Genomic DNA, 15,119 nt, shown 5'->3' with positions numbered 1-15,119 from the left:
AAGGCTGTCTAACTCGTTGTTTCACTGGTTCAAGACCAAGCAAGGTAACTGAGATTGCCAGCAATACTTTAAAAGCTGCATTGTTAAAACAGAAGGAGGAGAAGAGGAATCTTATGTGCAACAAATTTCATTTGGTCAATTTAACAAAAAAAGTTCTCCTTACTAAAAGCTTGAAACAAAGGTAGGGCAGAGAAACACATTTTCACTTCTACAGAGAAAACTGATCCTAAGAAATCCCAGGATGAAGGAAACCACGTTTGGGAACCGGGTCTATCTCTCACTGGGAGAAAGGGCAGTGCATTTATGTTTCTGTAGAATAAAGCTGATGGGCTTCCCTCAGAAGGACACAGCCACGTTGGGAGAAAGATGGACATGAAGGACACGAAGGAACCCCAAAAGCTTAATCATAATTCTTTCTCCAGGTCACTGACACCCTGAAGAGAGGGGCTATTTGTTTATATTTTCACAGGCCAAGGAGATCGGTGGATTTCTCTTCAGCCAGCAAGGCCCAGAAGAAAGCAGGGAATCTGGTGTGTGACCTCCCTGTCCTGTTACTGAAGTTATCCAAAATGTCAAGAAGACTTGGCAGATTCCTGAGAATGGCGATTGCTGACTGTTGAGACATTTTTTTCCATTGTTGATGCTGTCTAAGAGAAACTCTGAGACTCTCATCAAAGAGGAACATTATATACAATATTGACTGGACTATTACTCCAGACTGTTGTTTTGCTGAAAGATCAAGATTTTGGACTTGTGAATTAATGTTATAATGTGATTGGAATGTAACTGATTTCTGTGTAACTCCCTACCTATATAATGTAACATTGCGTGACAAGGATTTGATTAAGAAACATTAGCAAGGGTTTAAGGGAAACATTTCATTAGATGTTGATCAGCTTAAAGAGGATATTTTCTATACATTCAAAGACAGACTTGAGGCATCTCCTGACTCTGATGTGATTAAGCAGTTGGTGAGGGCATGGAAGGGTTGGATCCTCCATCTTGGGCTCAAAGTATCTCACATAGCTTAAGTTCCAGTCTGACTGTATTATTTACTCATCATATATTTTATGCTTGCAGTTTCGTGCTGCTTCTATAGGAAGCTAAGAGATATGAAGAGAGACCATGTTGCTCCCGTGACGCTATTAAATCTCAAACATAATGCAGACAGGGGAAATGTGGGATACTAGCACTGTAGGGAAATAAAACTGGGACTGTTAGGTTTCTCTCTCTGGGACTAGATCCCAACCTCAGTCCTTGGCTCCGCGCGAGAAAGATTTCACGCTGAAGCCGGGCTCGTGATCCAAGTGAATTTAATGAAAGTTCAAAGAAGCATCAGGTTTTACACGGCACCCATTAGGATTCCTTTGACCATGCGGCCTGGCAGAGACTGCCCCAAGTCACTCAAGAATCTCTCTCCTCCCACGAAGACCAGACCAAAATGCCCCTCTCCCTTCTGGTCCCTGCCTTTTCAAGGGTTCCCAGGGGAGGTGTGGTGAAAGATCCCAGGTTGATCCCATTGGCAGAATTGCAGTCACCTGGCCCAGGTGGGATGCTCCAGGTGTAACGCCCATGTGGGCCCATCGGCGGGAAAATCCAGCTTTTGTCCTTTGCTGGCTCTCTTGGGCATGCGTAAATGGACTTCCCAATTCCCTAGGCTAAGCTACCTAACAGGAATTACTCCCTGACTGGTGTGGAGGGAATCTGGAAGACTAGTATTCCATGGCTGGAAGACCGCCACTCGGGTAGTTGGAGATATGGTCCAGGTATACGTTCCTGCGGTTGTCTATCATTTCCATAGTTTCTCCCTTAAAGCTGTGCTGTCTTAAAGTGAGCACATGGTTGATTCATTCTCCCTATAGAAGCAGACATTCCTGTTTGCTCGTTTTCTTCCCGCCATGATATCCAGCCTCTATCATACCTTCCTCCAACAGCAGATGGGCATTAGGGGACATTACCCCCAGTGCCTGGATTCAAAATGTTAGGTGTAAGCCTGAATTTTTGGCTGCATCAATTGGACCATTAAGTTTTGTCTGGACAACTTTTAATGTATAGAAAATAACCATATAGCCCATGTGGCTTTTGAATTTTTTATATAAAACAAAGGGGGACTTGTGGAGGGAGGTCAGCTTCTAAGACATCCTCCCTGGAGGTAGACTGCTGTCTCCCCAAACCACAGGATGGGCCTGCTCCCTGCTGTAGGAGAAAATGGGTTACTTCTCCTTGAAGCTTACAACCATTAGCTTGGTTCCTCTAGGTGGGGTTTATACCCTACGGATAAAGGTTCCTATGGAGATCCAGAGAACAGGTCAAATTTAAGCTGCCATCCTGACTCTAGGATCTGCCCATCTTGTCACATGTATAGTCCCTATCCCTCCTTTTCCTGTTGCATGCATGCCCCTAGACCACCCCCTCCCATTACTGTATAACCTATAGTGCAGTCCCTTCCTGTGACGTATGTCTTTACCTGTAATCAAGGGGCTTGCATGCCTCCAAAAGTTATATAGGCCTGGGTTAGCTATAGAGAGCCATCTCTCTCTGGTCTCTCCCCACCTCTCTCCTCGGCTCCCTCTCCTCCCTTGTTTCCCTTTCCCCCTTTCCTCTTTACCTTCCCCCTCTTTCCACGTGGGCCACCAAGTGGGGCTGAGGTGAGCAATGTTACCATGAAATGTGTCTGACCCCTTGAGTGCAATATCCCCTATGCCTCTTCTATCTCATGCTCTCGATGACTTTATGTATTTATCTCAACCGTACAATTGTGCTTACTGAACCCACAACTAGTGGTGGGGGGCTGCCCCCCTACCTCATACTACACTCCTGGAGCCTTATTTTTTGCTAATATCTTCAGTACCCTTTGGATTTCTTCCTTCAGTACCACTGGTTCTTGATCATAAGCTACCTCTTGCTTTGTGTATTCCTTCCATCCTCTTTTGATACCTCCTGCATCATTTGAATTATTGTTTGGCGAAGAAGATTGAAAGAACTATGGACTTCAAGAAGAATTAACAAATCTGTCTCAGAAGAAGTACATCGAGAATGCTCCTGAAAAGTGAGCATGGTGAGATGTTTTCTCATGTGCTTTGGATGGGTTATCAGGAGAAACCAGTCCCTGGAAAAGCATATCGTGCTTGAGAAAGTAGAAGGGCAGTGAAAAAGAGGAAGACCCTTGTGAGAGATTGAATCATTGACTGCAACAATGAGCACAAACAGAAAAACTACTGTGAGATGGAGCAGGACTTGGCAGTGTTTCATTCTGTTGTACATGGGTTCTCTGGGAGCTGGAACCTAATTGAGGGAATCTATCAACAACAAGAGCACATGATCACTCATCTCAATCTCGTCAAGGCTTTCCTGTTTCTGTTCCTCCACATTTCCTAAATCTCTCCTTGGGTGTGTACTGTCCTTTTGATCTTAATTACATGGATGGTTAGTCTATCACCAGGGTGAGTTCAGTTCCGGACTGTGGGAAAATAAGACTTACAGAAATATGACCAGGACTATATTCCCTAAATCATCACAGAGGGAATCTGGAAAGCTAGTATTCCACAGTAGGAAAGTCACCACTTCGGTATGTTAGAGATTAAGCCCAAGTACATTACCCTGCTTTAAATATCATTCTCAAAGATTCTCCCCTAACAGCTATGCTGCCTTAAAGTGAGCTTCTATCTCTATATAGAAGTAAACATTCTTGATGTCTCCTCCCACTGCAGAACCCATCCCACCTCAGGCCTTTCCCCAGTGCAGGTATTAGGTTTCCTCCCCTGTGAGCTCAGAGACTTTACTGTGGTTACCACCCACCTTGTGATGTATGTAAGTACTGAATATGCATGTATTATGGCTACCTACAAATATCCCAAGACAGTAAAGATTTACTCTCTCTTCCTCCCTTTCTCTGCGTAGACCTGGCTGCTGAGATCATGGCTGTCCCAGAGGAAAGCATGCTACCATAACATGTGTCTGAGTCCTTTATTTTATTTTCTCTCTCCTATCTTCTAGGACTTTACTATGCTCTTTGTATATCATAGCCATACAATTTCAACTACAAACCCCGTGATTGTCACAGGCTTGTTTACACAAAGATTGGACTTGAAAGGTGACTAAAGACCATTATGTTGAGGGTCTCTTTGGTGATTTGACTTTTGGCCCACATTTTCCTCCTACTCTATCTATGATCTTCTAATGGGATTCCTTTTCGAGCCCTTGGTAGTGGTAGTTGGGCACATCTGGTTCTGATAAATCACTAACATTAGGTTAACAATTCAATGGAAAGTAGCTTGCATAACTGAGGGGACCTTTTGGACTCTACTTGCATGCTATCAGGGGTAGAGCTACATTGATAGATAAGAGGCCCTGTTTGTGTAGTGCTTACGAGTTGGGCTGCTAACTGTATGACTAGCACCATTCACGCCACAGGAAAAGATGGAGCTTTTTACCTCAGCAAAGATTTAGTCTTGGAAACTCACAGGGGGATTGTACCCTGTCCTACAGCATCACTGAGTTCACATTGACTTGACTGTAGTGGGTTGGTTTTTTGTTTGCTTGTTTTTATTTATTTATTTATTTATTTATTTATTTATTTATTTATTTATTTATTTATAAAATTCATGATTTATCCATGGGGGAAAAAATCATAGTCTTATGGTCTTCATCGGGGCTGGGCTGGTATGTTTTCTTGATATCCAATTACTCTTTGATATAAAGCTCCTCCTTACACATTGAGTGTCCCTGCATTTGTTTCTCTAGCCTACCCAGTGTAACAGGGCAGGTATTTTAAGAGATGTCCCCTTTTAGTTGCAAAATCTAGCCTCTGTTTCCCAAGATCTAAGGATAAGGTGGCTCCACCAGAACTGGGAACATAAATCAGTAAATATTTGTTGATAAATGACACAGAGTTTTCCGTATCGTCTGTGGAACTATCTGACCATATTGGAAAATGTAATAAAGTGTTGCAATTATCATATCTCCATTTTCAAAAGCAACTTTGGAATCTGAATAGAACTTTCATAAAGGAATTTTCTAATGTATCAGACATAAAAGAAGCATAATCCTTATGATTGCAAATTCATAGGGAAACACTTCACTTTGAGCTGTCCCATCAGCACTTGTTCTGAGAGACCCATCCGCCAAGAGTTACTTGGAGGAAGTAAATTTAAATTCCACACCTCTCAATTTGGAAGAGTCTCTATGAACATTGTGCCCATGCACTTGAAACCATTAGATTGATAGAACCTCTGGTGAATGATAAATTAGCAGAGTGTAGAAATCATGATAAGCATCATTGAACTGAACTATCATGTTTAACTGCCTCAATAGCACTCAAGCAAAATAAAACAAGATAAAAATACAAACTCCAACTCTAAGAATAGTCAAGCTTAACAACCAACACCCCCCCCCTCTCCCATCACTTTTTCGGGTACCTATCCTGCTTAAGTTTCATTTTTAAATTTTGTTACGCAGACATAGTTTACCTAGACCATATGATGCCAGTTACTTCTCTTTTCCTAAAGGCAGTCATATATGTCAGTACTTTGAGCCGCAGAGTGGTCCTTCACCTCAAAGGTCATTAGTTTCGGTTCTTGCGTCAGCCCCATTAACACTGTGGCAGGGTTGGATGGCTGGATGGTTCCCGTTAGTTAAGAGGATGCCCCACCCGGGGAGTCTGATCACAAGCTCACACAAGTACATTGTACGTCATTTTATGTCCCCCACGAACGCTCTCGGCGCTGGGGAAAGTACCGTTTCTGCCCGCACGTGCCTCAGCCATCATTACCTGAGCCTTCGCAGCTGCAGCCTTAGCCAGGGCTGAGGGCCCATTGTTGCCTGACCTCCCTCTCCCTTCCTCCTTCCCGCGCTGCCCCAGGCTCCGCCCCCGGCCCAAACAGCACCGCCACCTCATAGATGCCACCTCAAAGATGAAAAGAAGACAGACACCCTAACCCCGCCGGCTCCTCCCACCCCGGGCCGCTTTGAAAGGGGGCAGAAGTGTTGGTGTCTTAGCCGGAACTGCGGCTCATTGGGCGAGTCCTACTTACTGTGCATTGCAAGTGGGTGCAGAGAAGCGGCCGCAACCTGAGCACCATGTAGCCAGTGCTCCCAGGTGAAGGGCGCTCTTCTCCAGGGACTTGTTTGTGGCCAGCGGCCACTTTGGAGCACCCTGGTGCACCCAGCACCCCTGCTGGGGTGCATGCCCCCTTTCTCTCCTCCTCCCCTTCTCCCATGCAGTACCCTACTCGTGGTGAAAGGTTTGTGGGTGCTCCAGGAGGCTGATCCCATCCCCCAGCTTTTGGATTGATTTGGGCTCATGGTAGGAATCCCTGTTGGAGAAGGGGTAAACCCAGGCTGGGTGTTCTTGTCTTCGGGGTTCCCAGGTTAGTTTTTTTGAGGGTTTCTGCTAACCCCTCCATTGTTTCATTTCCACCCAGCGGTGCCTTCTCCCGGAGACACCTTGTACCTCGTCAGCTCAAAGGTGAGCCCCGAGTCTGTTGTTTCTCTCACTACGAAGAAGAGTGGCTGCAGCTGGTGCACAAATGTTAGGGCTTCCTCCGGAGATTTGCTAAGTCTTGTCAGCTGTGTGCTGGGAGCCAGGGAGGGTGAGAACCCCAGGTCAAGGTCTAGAACCTCCCTGGCTCTTCGTGTCAGCTGGTGTGTGGCCTGACAGCTGGAAAGTCAAAGAAGAGACAGGCCCAGCTTTAGAAAGATGAGGTTCAACCTTGAACTCAGCCAAAGGGATGTCCAGTCTTTCTTTGGGAAAGCTTACAGGTCTCTGTGGAAGAGCGAGACCCCCTTCTAGGGTCTGTTGGAAGCATTTACTAAGGATATCATAGATGTTTCTTCTTTACAAAGCTAACTCTGCCCATCTTCCTGTCCAATTAAGAGATGTGAGCCCACAGAAGTCAGCATCCAGCCCATTGGAGTTATCCACATCAACCAGAAAGATGTGGGGGAACCCTCCTGTCTAAGCATTAGAGACATCCCACAGAGTTAAATACCTGAATTGATACTTTGCTCGCTTGGACTGGGCACCTTCTACCCTCTGGCTACTCTGACTTATCTTGCCTCTCACCACCCCCACCCCTCTCTACCCCTAAGTCTGGCTCTCCCTCCCACTTACACTCTTAATGCTGGTTCTGCAGCAGACATTAGAGCTGTGTAACCCCTTCCTCGACAAATTCTGCTTTAGTTCGTGGGTCTTTATTAAACCTGATGTTCCCTTCCTTTATGAAATAGCAGGTCTAATGGACTTTACACCTTTTAATTTACCCTATATACTTGAGTATCAGCCGACCTGAATATAAACTTAGGCACGTAATTTTTCCACAAAAACTGGGAAAACTTCTTGACTCCAGTATAACCCTAGGCTAGGAAATGCAACAGTTACTGATAAATTCCAAAATAAAAATACATGCCAATAAAATCAATTGAGGCATCAGCAGGTTAAATATTTTTGAATATTTCAAAGAAAAATAGTAAACCAGCTCTAAGTGGAAAAGAGGGTGAATAAAAACCATATGTTATGAGTAATAACTGTACACGCTGAGTTACTGCATGCGCTGCAGTACTGCATGTACATAAGGCAGCTTGTAAGGCTTAAGGCCTAAGGCAGACAGATGATCTTCCAGAATAAGATGACATGACTGTTTTCATACAGCAGCCTGTGTTAGGGTTCATAATAAACACCATTGTGTATGCCCTGTGTTACTGCATGTGCTGTGATACTACACAGCGTCGCCCCCTAGGCATGGGAAGTGCTAATGCACCACATGCAGTAACACAGTGCGTACACAATGCAGCGTGTATATTATGAGCCCCACCACCGGCTGCTCTATGCGAGCATAGTCAACCCTGGGTCCAGATAGGGGTTAATAAGAAAGTAAAAAATAAAATAAGTACTGTAAATAAACATAGTGTATACCCAAGAGCAGAGAGCTTCCAGTATTTGTAGTCAGCAATGCTTAGGTGGAGCAAAGGGGCGTGACAAAGCACGGGTAAGACTGTAAAGGCTACATCATTGGTCAAGCCCTGGAGAAGAGTGGGAGAAGAAGAGCGGCCATATCCAGCATTCATATGACAAGGATGCAGTGCGCCTCTGGTACCAGCACACAGAAGTGGGCAGGTTCATGCCCAGTATGGCACAGAAAACACAGGCTTCTGGCATGCAGGAGAAAAGAACTGTGATATTCACAGTCATGGACCACCCACAGAGGCTGTAGGCACTCTCAGATGAGCGGGAGAAATCAGGTTGCACCGGAGAATAGGTAAGTGGGACCCTCACTTCAGTATAAGCCGGGGGGGGGGGGAGGCTTTGTCAGCATAAAAAATGTGCTGAGAAACTCGGCTTATACATGAGTATATACTCGTGTGGCTAATTCTCTGCTTTAGATGAAGGGCCAGCTCTAACCTTTCTTAATCTTACTATCCTTAACCCCTTTCACCTATTTTCCTTTGATATCCTGTTCCCTACAAACCTAAACTCCCTCAATAAATCTAAAATTAAAGGTCTTTGTCTCTTGTCTCCCTAAGACCTAATACATGATGGCCGGTACAAAGAGTCTGTCTATGTTAGACTGGAGTGGCACTTTCCTTTCCTTAGCCACTAAAGTCCCCAGCAGCCTTTCTGGACCTCTTCGAGCGAGCCTAGCAAAGAGATCTCCACTTCTTTGGCTAAAGACCCTCTGACAATGCATCGGTGAGGGTGAATGTTAAATCCAAAGCTCCCTACTCCATGGCCATCTGTTCATTTTCCCATGGCCGTCTGAAAATGTCCACATACAAGTAGTCTTGCTAAGTCAGATGGCCTTTTCACCCCAGGGGCTTAGGTGGTAATTATTCAGTGGAAGGATGCTCTCCTGTTTTACTACCTCATTTAAGAGAGCTCAAATTTTCTCTCAGCCTTTTAAAATGGGTTGTAAGAATTCTAAGTATGTTAGTCCAGGTAGGCTCGAGAAACAAATCCATAGAAATTCATATGTGTATAAGAGAGAGATTTATATAAAGGGTAATTGTACATTAAGAAAGCATCCCACCAAATCCAATCCAATCCCCTAAATCTGATATTAGCCCATATGTCCAATACACATGCAGTGACGCTGAATGCAGGATGATCACAGGCCAGTGCATAGAGAGTAATTGGATCCAGTGGTGGGGTAAGCATCTCAGCATTGGCAGGGGTTTACATGTGGCTTTTCCAGTTCCCAGGGCATGGGGTCTATCAGCGTAGTGCCAAGTTTCTGGTCAGTAGAGCGTCTCCAAGGGAGTGAGTTGAAAGAGAGAGAGAGAGAGAGAGAGAGAGAGAGAGAGAGAGAGAGAGAGAGAGAGAGATAGTCTGTCTCCTGCCTCCAAAGAGGGAATTCAGGAATTCCTGGAATTGTCAGGAGAAGGCCATGCATACACAAAGGCCATTGGTTCTATCATGATTGACCAACTGGACTCCACCTCTTCACTTTTACTTGACAAATTGACAACTGATTATATAACTACCACAGTAAGCAATGGACATAACACACCTCTAGTTTGTTTACTAGCAAGCCTCAATATTCTGGGTCTTAAATCAGTTATTCAAAGGGGAAATCTTATTTTCCTCTATAGTAATGTGTGGCCAGAGCACAAATTGGACAATAACTCAGGATGGCCACCAGGTAGTATATTTGATTTAAAATTACTCAAGTTCTCAATAATTTCTTTTTAATCTACAAAATATATTCTCATTTTCCATATATCCAAGTTTTCTCTCTCCATGCTTAACCTCATTTATGTCAGAATTGTTCCATTATGAAAATCCTTCTGGTTCAGGAAATTGTTCCTCTCTCAGACTAAGAATCAGTCATTGATCCATCTGATCTCGCTTTGCTGCCAATTTCAGTGCCTATTGTTTCTGAGAAAACTGCTTCTGTGCCTTCTTTCTCCCCCATCCCTGGCAAACCCCTTCATGTCCCTCCAACCACCCGTGGACACTGCTGCATTCTCCCAGTTGCCAGAGTGTAAACCTATATCTCCTACTATAGTGTCCCATTCTTCTTCAGCCTACCTCTTCACCACCACTCCCACTCCTGCCTTGTCTCAACCTGGTCCCACCACCTCCAAGCCTACCCCTCCCCTATTATATCATATAATTTCTACCCAAACTTCTCCCTTGCCCATACCATGATGGTCTACTACCACTACCCTATTACTACCCCACCCTATTACATCATATAATTTCTACCCAATCTTCTCCCTTGCCCATACCATGATTGTCTATTCCTCCCACCTCTCCTCTGTCACCAGTTCCCTCCCACAGTTGCCATGTTCTAAGACATCTTATACCTGTCCCCTTCTGCCAGCACCATCTTCTCCTCCCAGCCTCTTGTGTTCAGCTCTCTCCACCACAAAGACAGCTCCAAGAAACCCAAAGGATCCATTCCTAAATCCTGCCACCCTCATCCCCCTCTTTGAAGTCGCAGGAGCAGAAAGGCTAGTAAAGGTTCATATCCCTTTCTTGTTAAATTATATATCAGTCTTAGGGAAATGTCTTGGATGTTATACATCAGAGCCAGACACTTATATTAAAGAATTTAAATAACTCACTCAGACATATGTTACCTGTCATGTCGGCCATAGGATGTTAACAACTACCTTGACCTCTGAAGAAAGGGAGATAATCTGGAGAGCTGCATAAAGAGAGGTGATGAAGGGCATGCCCAGAACTGGGATAAGCCCATGGACTTCAAGGCAGTCCCCAGAAGAAACCTAATTGGAATTATCAGACGGTCATGAGGACTGTATTCTTCAAGGTTATTTTATTTGTATCTCATTGAGGGCTTGCCAAAAGCCTCAACTAAGGCAGTCAGTTATGACAAAGTTAAGGAAATCTTTCAGGAACCAAAAGAAAATTCTGCCACATTTCTCTCACATCTTTCAGGAGGTTTAAATGTACCAAAGTACATCCTACTACACCAGAAGGGATGATTGTATTTCACTCAAATTTCATCTCACTATCAGCTCCAGATATTAAAAGACCATTTAAAAGGTTAGACTATGGACCCCAGACTTCACAGCAAGATCTTCTCAGTGCAGCATTCAAAGTTTTCAACATTAGGGAGGATCAGGACAAGTTATATAAGTTACAAAGAGATAAGGTTGAATGTCAAATGTTAGTCAGTGCCCTCCAGGTCAGAGTGGGTGTGTCTAAACTAGGTATTGGGCCACATATGAGTGTGCCATGATGACCCTGCTTCAAATGCTCCCAATTGGGGCAGTGCGCAAATAAATGTATGCCCTAATCTGTGACCTCCAAGAAAGCCATACTATGAACAGAAAGGTCCCTGGGGAAATGACTGTCCCACTCACAGAGTGGGAGGGATAGTTTATCCCATTAGACCTCCAGAGCAACTTGCTCAAGATGCCTCCGTGTTAGGGCTGCTTCGCTTGGCCTTGGAGAATCGATACCCAGGGTGTAAGGCCCCACTGAAGATCACCCATCTCAAGAGAGCCTTTCTTTCCTTTTAGACTTAGGGGTCACTTACTCTTACCCGAACAAGCAGGTAAATATAATTAGCATGCACCACTATTGTGGGAGTCTTTGGTACAACTCCACAACCACTTATCACACAACCACTTTTATGTAGTCTGTATAATGTGCAATTTACACATCAATTTCTAGTCCTCCAAAATTGTCCTATTTCTTTACTGGGAAAAGATATTCTTGCTAAAATTAAGAGCAGTAGTAAGTTTGCTTTTACCAGAGGCCCCACCAGCCCCAGACCTATTGCTTCTCTTACAAGCAGTGCCAGACACTTGCCTGCCTTCACTTCCTCCCTAAGTGACTCTAGTGTCACCACACCCCCTGCCGGGTCTTTCCCTTTACCACCTGATCTAGTTTACTCACAAGTATTGGATGTCACTCATCCTTCAGTTGCTAGGCATCATCAGCCTGTTTACATCAAGTTAAAAGACCCTTCAAAATTTCCTAATGTGCCCCATTATCTAGTATCCTCCGACACTTACAAGGCCTCAAAACTATAATCTCAAAACTACTTACAGCAGGCCTGTTAAGGCCAACCCACTCTCTTTACCACATGCCTATCCTGCCAGTTATTAAACCCAATGGAAGTTACAGATTTATCCAAGACCTTAGGGCCATTAATCCTGCTGCCCTGCTTATTCATTCACTCATGCCCAACCCATAACACTCTGTTCTCTACCATTCCGTGTAATACTAAACATACATGGTTGCCTCCTTTATTATCCCTCTGATGAAAGGTCCCAAGACCTCTTCACCTTTACCTGGGCAGTTAATTCTTACATTCTCAACAACTCTGTTGGGGTGTTTTGCTCCAGGGTTATTTAAATAGGAGCCACTTATTTAGTCAAACCCTGACGATTTACTTCCTGTCCCTAGACCTTTTCCCCAGCTTCATCCTCCACTATGTAGGTGACAGGCATCAGAAGATTCATAACATACAACTTTCCTCTAATTCTTTAATGCCCCCCCTATCAATGACCCCAATTCTACCTTACAAATCTAGCCAGAGCATCTGTATACAGGTACAGACAAGAGCTGGAAACACTACTGAGAATAGTCATACCAGGAGGGGGAAGGGAAGGGGAAGGTGACGGGAGATACGGGAACTGATCACAATGATCTACCTATAATTTACTCCCAAGGTGATGGACAACAGAAAAGTGGGTGAAGGAAGATATCAGTTAGTGTAAGCTATGAAATAATAATAATTTATATATTATCAAAGGTTCATGAGGGAGGGGAAATGGGAGAAACTGATACCAAGGGCTCATGTAGAAAAATGTTTTGAAAATGATGGCAACAAATGTAGAAATAAGCTTGACACAATGGATGGATGGATTGTGATAGGAGTTGTGCGAGCCCCCAATAACATGAATAAAAAGAGTCATAACAAACAACACATTGTTGATGTCCTTCCCTTTCAGATTCCCCAAATCACACCAACGGTCTTTTAAACTTCCTGGCAGATAAGGAGTACCTAGTGTCTCCCACCAAGGTACAGCTTTCTCTCACCTCTGCAATGTATCTGGAAGTCCGACTCAGAAAGAATTCCATAGATAATACAGTTGATAGAAAACAGCTTCTTCCTCATCTCCCAACTCCCTCTACTGAAATGCTCTCCTTTCTAGGCTTGATTGATTCACAGCCAAGGCTGTGGATTCCCAGTTTTAGTGGGTTAGCCAAACCTCTATGAAGCAGCTAAGGGACAAGCCCTGAACCTTTAGAAACAACAACATTCATTGATAAACCATACAAAGCACTTAAATGTGCCTAGTTATCAGCTCCTGCACTTTTCCCTCCTGGTTTAACCCCTTCATTCTACATGTTCATGAAACTGGTGGCTGTGGGAGTCCAAGGCCAGGAAATAGGACCTACGTTTGCTCCAGCAGCCTATTTATGTAAACAGTTAGATCCAGAAGTACAGGGTGGCCTCCAAGCTTATGGGCCATGGCAGAAGCTGCTCCCCTAGCCCAAGAAAGCTCAAAAATTACTTTTGGCCAGAACATGCATATTAAATCCCCTCATCATTTATGGGACCTGCTCTCCCACCGTGCTATATCAGCCCTGACACGCTATCCTCTACAACTCTTTCATCTTAACTTTTTTTTTAATTGAAAGAATTCTATTGGGGGCTCTTACAACTTTTATTACAATCCATACATCAATTGGATTAGGCATATTTGTACATATGTTGACTTCATTCTTTTTTAAACATTTACTTCCTATTGAGCCCTTGGTATAAGCTCCTCTTGTTTTACATCCCTCTTGCCACCCTTGTGGCCACTTGATAGATTATAAATTTTTATTATTTTCATATCTCACACCCATCGTTGTCTTCCTTCCCCAATGGTTTCTGCTGTTATTCTTCCTGGAGGGGTATGTGTGCTATGTGCCAGTCATCACGATTGGTCCTTCCATCCTTCCCTCCTCTCCCCACCTTCCCCCTACCCTTTTGGTATTGCTATTCTCATCCCATGTGTCATGAACTTTATCTCTTATCAACACCTGTGTACATGCCCCAGTCCAGTGCAGAGTGAGAAACAGCAGTAGGGTCATGACAGTGGGGAGTGAGGAAGCCTTGAGGAAGACTTAAGGAACCAGAAGAATATTATGTGATCCATTGGTGCTCTACTGCACCCTGGTTGACTCATGCCTTCCCTGTGACCCCTCTGGGGCTGGGATGCTTCATTGTTTACAGATACCTATGGGTCTCTGCTCCAACCTCTCTCATTCTCAACAATGTGTTTTTGTTTGTTTGTTATGAATCTTCTGATACCTGTTACAGTCCTGATGACACCTCATGATAACCCGGCTGGGGTACTTCTCCCATGTGGGTTTGTTTCTTCACTGTTGCATGATTGCTTGCTTAACTTCAAGTCTTTAAGAGACCCCCAGACGCTGTATCTTTTAATAGCTGGGAACCATCTTTCTGCACCACATTTGCTTGTGCACCCATTTAGCCTTCAACAATTTTGTGGGTGTTTGTGTTTGTGTGTGTGTGTGTTTGTGTTTGTGGGGTGAGCATCAGCAAATGCTAGTTTGTTAGAACAAAGTATTTTTGTGTTAGGGTGTGTGTGAGCTGAACTCCAAGGTCTGTCCACAGTGTATTGCCTTATAAATATGTGTGCATAGGCCAATCCCTCTATTGTTATGGATTAATGTATTTACCTAAGTATATAACTCTGCCTATACCTCTATTGATAGCTTTGCTTTCCAGAGTCTTCCTCTGTTTCCTTTTGTCTTCCTCCTGCCCCACCATCACATTCCCCCTTCTTCCAACTCTTAGTACTTCCTCTCAGATTGCTGTTGCTCCAACATCCATAGAATCTCTATGTTGTTGTTGGTTTTAATTCTATAGTTGTTCCCCTATCTGTGGAGTTGTTTGCTCACCAAACCCTCTGTCTTTCTTCTTGCGGACTTCTCTGCTAATGTTGGGCTTCTGCCCTCTCCATATAAAATTTGTGGCCAGTTCTTTGAATAAGGTTGTTGGTATTTTAATCAGGATAGCATTAAACTTATAAAGTGCTTTGGGTAAGATTGACATCTTCCGTGTGTTGAGTTTTCCAGTCCACAAACATGGAATGTTCTTCCATTTGTGGAGGTCATTCTTGGTTTCTTG

This window comes from Tenrec ecaudatus, chromosome 15 (genome assembly GCF_050624435.1).
Source record: "Tenrec ecaudatus isolate mTenEca1 chromosome 15, mTenEca1.hap1, whole genome shotgun sequence".
Classification (NCBI taxonomy): Eukaryota; Metazoa; Chordata; class Mammalia; order Afrosoricida; family Tenrecidae; genus Tenrec; species Tenrec ecaudatus.
Note: the sequence above shows the minus strand (reverse complement) of the source record.